Source organism: Triticum aestivum, chromosome 5A (assembly GCF_018294505.1).
Source record: "Triticum aestivum cultivar Chinese Spring chromosome 5A, IWGSC CS RefSeq v2.1, whole genome shotgun sequence".
NCBI lineage: Eukaryota > Viridiplantae > Streptophyta > Magnoliopsida > Poales > Poaceae > Triticum > Triticum aestivum.
Window position 1 is genome coordinate 284,891,322 of NC_057806.1, and position 6,511 is coordinate 284,897,832.

Here is a 6,511-nt window from a genome sequence, read left to right on the forward strand (position 1 = left end):
AAGAACGGTCGTACGTTCTGCGCCTTCCACAACCTAAAAACCCACAACACCAGCGACTGTCAAGAGCTCAGAGCCATACGGGAACGATGCTTCGGTCGCGCTCCGAGCGCAATGACCGGGGCTACGGCCGTGGAGGAGGATGCGGAGGCGGACGCTGGGACGACCGTGGCCCGCGTCAGGAATTGCATGACCGGCCTCGTGAGGACCGCTAGTAGGACCAACCTCGCGAGGGCGCCTGGAGGGACCCGCCTCGTGACGATTGCCCCTAGGGCAACGCCGGTCTTCCCCCATTGCCACCACTGAGAAGGAACGACGACCACCACCAGGATGAGGGGGTTGGGGGCTTCCAGGAGCCGCGTGCGATCGCTTGCATCTTGGGCGGTGCTCAGGCCCCAGCCTCTCAGCGCATCTTCAAACAGTTCGCTCGCGAGGTGAACGCGGCGCTCCCCAAGCTCGAGGCCACGCGCCCGCTCAGGTGATCCCAATGCGCCATCACCTTCAACTCGGCCGACCAGCTCAAGTGCGCAGCCACCGCTGGCACACTCCCTATGTTGTGGTCCCCAGTCATCAGCAATGTGCAAGTCACCAAGACTATCATCGACGGCGGCGCAGGGCTCAACGTCCTATCCATTGACACATTCGACAACCTCCAAGTGCCCTATGAGCAGCTCCAGCCAACCAAGCCCTTCTCAGGAGTGACTGACGGTTCCACCACACCGATAGGGCAAGTCCGCCTGCCTGTCACCTTCGGGGAGCGCAAGAACTACCGCACCGAGCTCATCGACTTCGACGTCGTGCACATCCGCCTGCCGTACAATGCCATCCTCGGGTATCCAGCCCTGGCCAAGTTCTTGGCAGTTACTCACCACGGCTAGAACGTTCTCAAGACGCCAGGAAGCGAGGGAATCATCACGGTCCCATGTGAAGAAAGGGATGCGGTGTGCTCCCTTGAGCGCGCCTTCCAAGCCATAGCAATCGACAACCCTGACAGCAGAAGTGTAGGCCCTTCAGAGACCATCCCCAAGAAGAAGCTACCGCGCCACGCAGGACCCCAATAAGATGGCGTCGCGTCAGGAGCCTCGTCAGGATCAGTGCCCGCTCCAGGGGCGCCTCCCTCCACCACAAAGGAAAGCGCGCCCGGCGCCCTCCTCAGGCGGGACTCGGGGGCTCTCTCCTGGAGAGCCTCAGACCTTGCCAACCTCACGCGGGAGGCGCTTGGGCACCACTTGGAAGCGTGCTTCACGACATGCTTTCCTCAGAAGAGCACAGGGCAAGGAGTGCCCACCACCCAGGAGTTCATCACCAAGACCACCCAAGAGCTACAAGACGCAAGAGCCATGCGCAATGACAGCCGCTCACGGAGTGTGGCTCACCATCCAGGCGAGGGTGCTGAGCTGTGCGTCTGCGTCGACACCCCAGAGCTCAACATGGCCGCTTCTCAAGAACACTTCTGGCCATCACGTGCGGGCCGCTGTGAGGGTCAACCACACAGCTTCGTTCGCATGCCCTTCGGCTTGCCGAGCGTAGCGTCGGCCTATCAGCGCAACGTGTGGCAAGTCCTGGCGGCTCAGGAGGCCAGGTTCCACGCTGGTCTGGAGGAGATGGGGACGGTCTTCAGGGAACCTCCTGAGCCCCTAGAGCCTCCCGAGGCTCAGGGTCCCAGTGGCTCATGAGGAGCCATTCCTTCAACCGTGGCTTCAGCTGCACCAACTCTACTTCGTCTACAGGACCAGCTGACATCTTCCAAGTTCATTTAAGCTAGGAGCGCCCCTCGGGCTGCATTATTCCCAGGCCACATGGGTCTGTCCCTGTGGCATGTATCCCTTATGCTTATGTCTTTAGCTTACCTTGTTGGGGGCGCCCCTCAGGCTGCATAATCCCCATGCCGCTCGGGCCAGACCCAGTGGCATGTATCTTCCTACATTTATCCAAGTCGATCTGCTCTTCATGCTTAACCTGCCAACTGCTATCACCTGCTCGATCATCGCCTCACTCGGGGCCTCTACACAGGTACGGCGCTGGTGCATGGGTCCGTCCCTGCCACGTCGACAAATCTGAGTGGTCGAGCTCTGGCTCGCGGCACATGCCGTGCACGTCAGCTCACCAGGCCCTCAGTGCCTTCACTTCATCCGGACCAACCAGCGGCAGGCAGGTGACAATAACAGCAAACCATGTTTCTTCTTGTGCCTATCCACAGGGACCCCGCGGGAAGGATAGCAGGCGGCACCGCGAGTCTCCTTTTCTCTCATGCGATTTGATTTCACGTTAAAAGGGGGGCTCCTGAGCATCGCGACTCAGGAGCTCTTATTGGCTCTCCAGCCCTCACCCCCTGGCCTTGACCACGGCATCGCGACATGGCATACCAATGGCAGCTAAGCTCGCTCGAGGGCAGATACCTAAGGACGTAGAGCATTAAGAAGAGCTTGGGAGAAGTAAAACTCGTACGGACCGGCCTAGCTATGTCGCGCAAGCTGGCACACAGCCCTAGCGCAACACCAGGAATCACCGCGAAGTCAGCAAGATAAGTCTCTCCCTCAGATCAGCTAAATATTTGGGCCTAGTAGTCACTCACACCATGCTGCAACCCCGTTGCGGCCAAGTCATCTTCCTTTCTTTCCTTACCATGGCCGCTTGGGCGCTAAGGGGGACCTCCTGAGCATCGCGCCTCAGGGGCTCTTACTGGACCTCAGGCCGCGCACCTCCTGGCCTTGACCACGGCATCGCGACCTGGCATACCAGTGACGGCTGTAGCCGCCTTGGGACCGGGACCTGTCAGCGTAGAGCAACAAGCTATCATGAGGAAAGAAAGGGGGGACCGAGCCTTAATGGGCATGCGTTCATCAAATCTTCATAACAAGGAAGATAAGTACAAAGGCATTGCAGATCCTTACATGCCCCCATGGGGTGATTCATGATTCTTCACAGGAAACAAAAGCTGATGCTAAGGGGGATCCTATCTACATCCTACCGTGGCGGACGCCATCATCAACAGTGGGCCACGGGAGGCCGGTGCCTACCCCATCCAGATCAGCGGCGGCGATGGCCGGACGCCACAGCCCTGCTTCGAGCACGGCGAGAGCTCGGGGGGACGTAGCTATCGTCGCTCGTCTCCGAAATCTCGTAGAGCTCAGGAGAACTGCTGGACTCCCAAGGGCTGCTGCTACTGGAGTGGACGCGAGCGAAGCGCGCATCAGCCTCACGTTCTTCTCCGGAGCAGCACTCCAGGCAACGGCCCTCGACGTCGAAGACCTTGAAGAAAAGCGTGGAGCCGCCGTCGTGCTCGAAGTGGATTGCGAGGGCGCCCCTCGCACGACAGACCCATGCGACCTCGCCCCAGCCGCGAGTCATGAAGATCTTGCCATTAGGGACCGCTTCGATCTTTGCTCCGGTCACCGAAGCGCTGCAGTCGGCGTGCTGCAGCCAGAGCTCGAGAGGCTCCCTCGGCGGCATCACGTCGGAGATGAACCACGGGAAGCGGATCCAGGAGCTCGGAGGCGTCGGCGCCCACAACACCAACTCGCGCGAGGAGTCCGCGGCGTGGATGGCACGTGTCGCTGTGGCGCAGCGCCGCCGGATGCGGCGTGGGTGGCGCTGTTCGTCACTTCGTCCTCCAGAGCCCTCGGCTTGGGCGTACAGGGGTAGCGGGTACCCCGGTGGAGGCCGCTTGCACCAAGGCCTCGCCAACACCTGCATTGCCGCTTCGTCACGGCGATGGATCGACCTCTTCTTTAGCGGGAGTGGCTCCGGGATATCCCGGGGGGCTTTCCCCTTCTCTTTGGCGGAGAACCTTCTGATAGGTGCCATTGGAGCAAGCAGTAGAGCAAGGAGGAAGAAGCAAGCAAGCGAGGAAGAGATGGGCAACGGGGGCTCCGCCCCCTCCCCATTTATAGCAAGAGAAGGCCAACCGGCGTCTCCCACGATCGCAGGTAATAATGGTTTCCCTTGCATGTCGTAGGGACTTGTCAAGTCGTGTAGTCGTCGAGGCAGCATGGGGAAGCGGAGACGCCCATGTCCAATCAACCGCCACGCGTCAACCGAGGCCGCAGGCTTTTTTAGCCCGCGGTGCTCCAAACTTGACCCTTGGCTTCGCCGCGAAGCCAAGCCCGAGCGCACCTTGGGCCCGGGGGCTACTGTCGGCGTTCTGGGAACGGGGGTCCCCAGACTTGCCTGCCTGCGGCCCATGGCATAGCCAAGCAGCAGGCCGTACGACCCATCTTTACCAACAAAGCATCCAAGACCCTCGCGAGGGTCCAAGCCTCGCGAGGCAGACGATGCAAGACCTCCTCCCGAGCGGCCTAGTCAGGCAGGCTCGCGAGGGGTGGAGATATCAAGGCGAGGCGAACCTCATGAGGCTCTCGTGACGTGAGCCATGACGATCGACACCAGGCGGGCGCCAGCGCGCGCAGTGTCCTTGTTTCCTCTTTGGTGCAAAGGAGGCAAGCGCAGCCGTGGAGTACCGAGGCATTAGGCAAAGGTTGCCATTCCGGTGCAACAAGACCAAGACCATGGACTGCAAGATAGAGGTCATCGTGGATCCCAAGACGACGTCACCACCAGAGCCTTTCACAGGCGAAGACCACTTTTGTCAGGATAGCTTGTACTAGCCGCCCCCCTTCAAATTAGCCCTCCATTGTTGGCCCTGATGACGCTGCAGGGCCTAATTCGGATAGGCCGTAAATAGGCCCTGGGTTAGCGGGCTGTAAATGGGCTATATGCGAACATGCCGTTAACAGGCTCGTCGTGGGCCGGCCCGCCACATTTTGACCAAGTCAAATGGGCCGGCCTTTTCGTAGGAATGGGCCTCTGTTGGGCCGTTCCACGTGTCGACGTATCATAGGCGCTTTGGGTCCAATGAGTGGATGACATCTGTCCCAACGGTGAGCCGACACGTGTTTCCTCCAGCCAATGATGATTTTACACGTGGAAAATCCCCATTGGTCAGGGCTGTTAACGGGTTATCGGATCCAAAACCAGACCCGATAGCTTAACTGTGTTCCGTTACGGTGGATGCCACGTGTCGGTCACCCTTGACGAAAGTACTTCTGTGACGCGCGATTTATCGTCATGGAAGTGGACACTTCCGTGATGATAATTTTGGTAATGTCATGGAACACTTCTACGACAGCACAGGTATGACTATCTTGATTCTGTCATAAATTTGTCATGGATGTACATGCATGATAGAAAACATGACCTACTGTGACAAACATGTATCATCACGGAAGTGTATTTTTTTGTAGTGCTCATGGCCTCTTTTAGGCCCCTTGGTATTTAAATTAAATATTCTAAATACTCTTAGAACATTATATATATATAGATATTATAACTTCCTCGGAAACATTTTCCTCCTATATATAATTTATCGGTAATACCCGATATTACCCAATACTCTCTAAAACCCTTCCGGTGACCTTGAAACGCTTCCAGATCCTCTCAGAACTATTCTGAATATTAATTAAACAATTCCAATAATATATTCTCAAGAAACCCTTCCAGTGACCTCGAAACGCTCCCGGATCCTCTCAGAACTATTCTGAATATTAATGAAACAATTCCACAAATATATTATCATGACTCCCGTCTTACTAACACTCAGCAGATCATGATGGTCTTAAGATTGTGACCCCATAGGTTCGGTAACTCATACACATGAACGAAATAGTTTGTTCAGTGACTGGCAGCAGGACCGTGGATGTCCGTATCGGTCCCTATGAGAACACGAATGATATTCGAGTGAACCTCTGTTTATAATGTGATGTTCCCTTTGCTTCATGATGTTGGGGAACGTAGTAATTTCAAAATTTTCCTATGCACACGCAAGATCACGGTGATGCATAGCAACGAGAGGGGAGAGTATTGTCTACATACCCTCGTAGACCGTAAGCGGAAGTGTTATGACAGCGCGGTTGATGTAGTCATATGTCTTCACGATCAACCAATCCTAGTACCAAAAGTATGGCACCTCTGCGATCTGCACACGTTGGGCTCGGTGACGTCCCACGAACTCACGTTCCAGCAGAGTGTCGAGGGAGAGCTTCGTTAGCACGACGGCATGATGACGGTGATGATGATGCTACCGGAACAGGGCTTCGCCTAAGCACCGCTACGATATGACCGAGGTGGATTATGGTGGAGGGGGCACCGCACACGGCGAAGAGATCAATGATCAACTTGTGTGTCTATGGGGTACCCCCTGGCCACATATATAAGGGATGGAGGGAGGAGGAGGCCGGCTCTCATAGGGTGTGCCCAAAGTGTGGAGTCCTACTAGGACTCCGTAGTCCTAGTAGGATTCCACCTCCTACATGGAATAGGAAAAAGGGAAGGGAGAAGGAGAAGGAAGGAAGGGGGCACCCCCTTCCCCTAGTCCAATTCGGACCAGTCCATGGGGAAGGGGCGCGGCCACCCTTGAGGCCTTTCTCTCCTTTCCCGTATGGCCCATTAAGGCCCAATACGAATTCCTGTAACTCTTCGGTACTCCGAAAAATATCCGAATCACTCGGAACCTTTC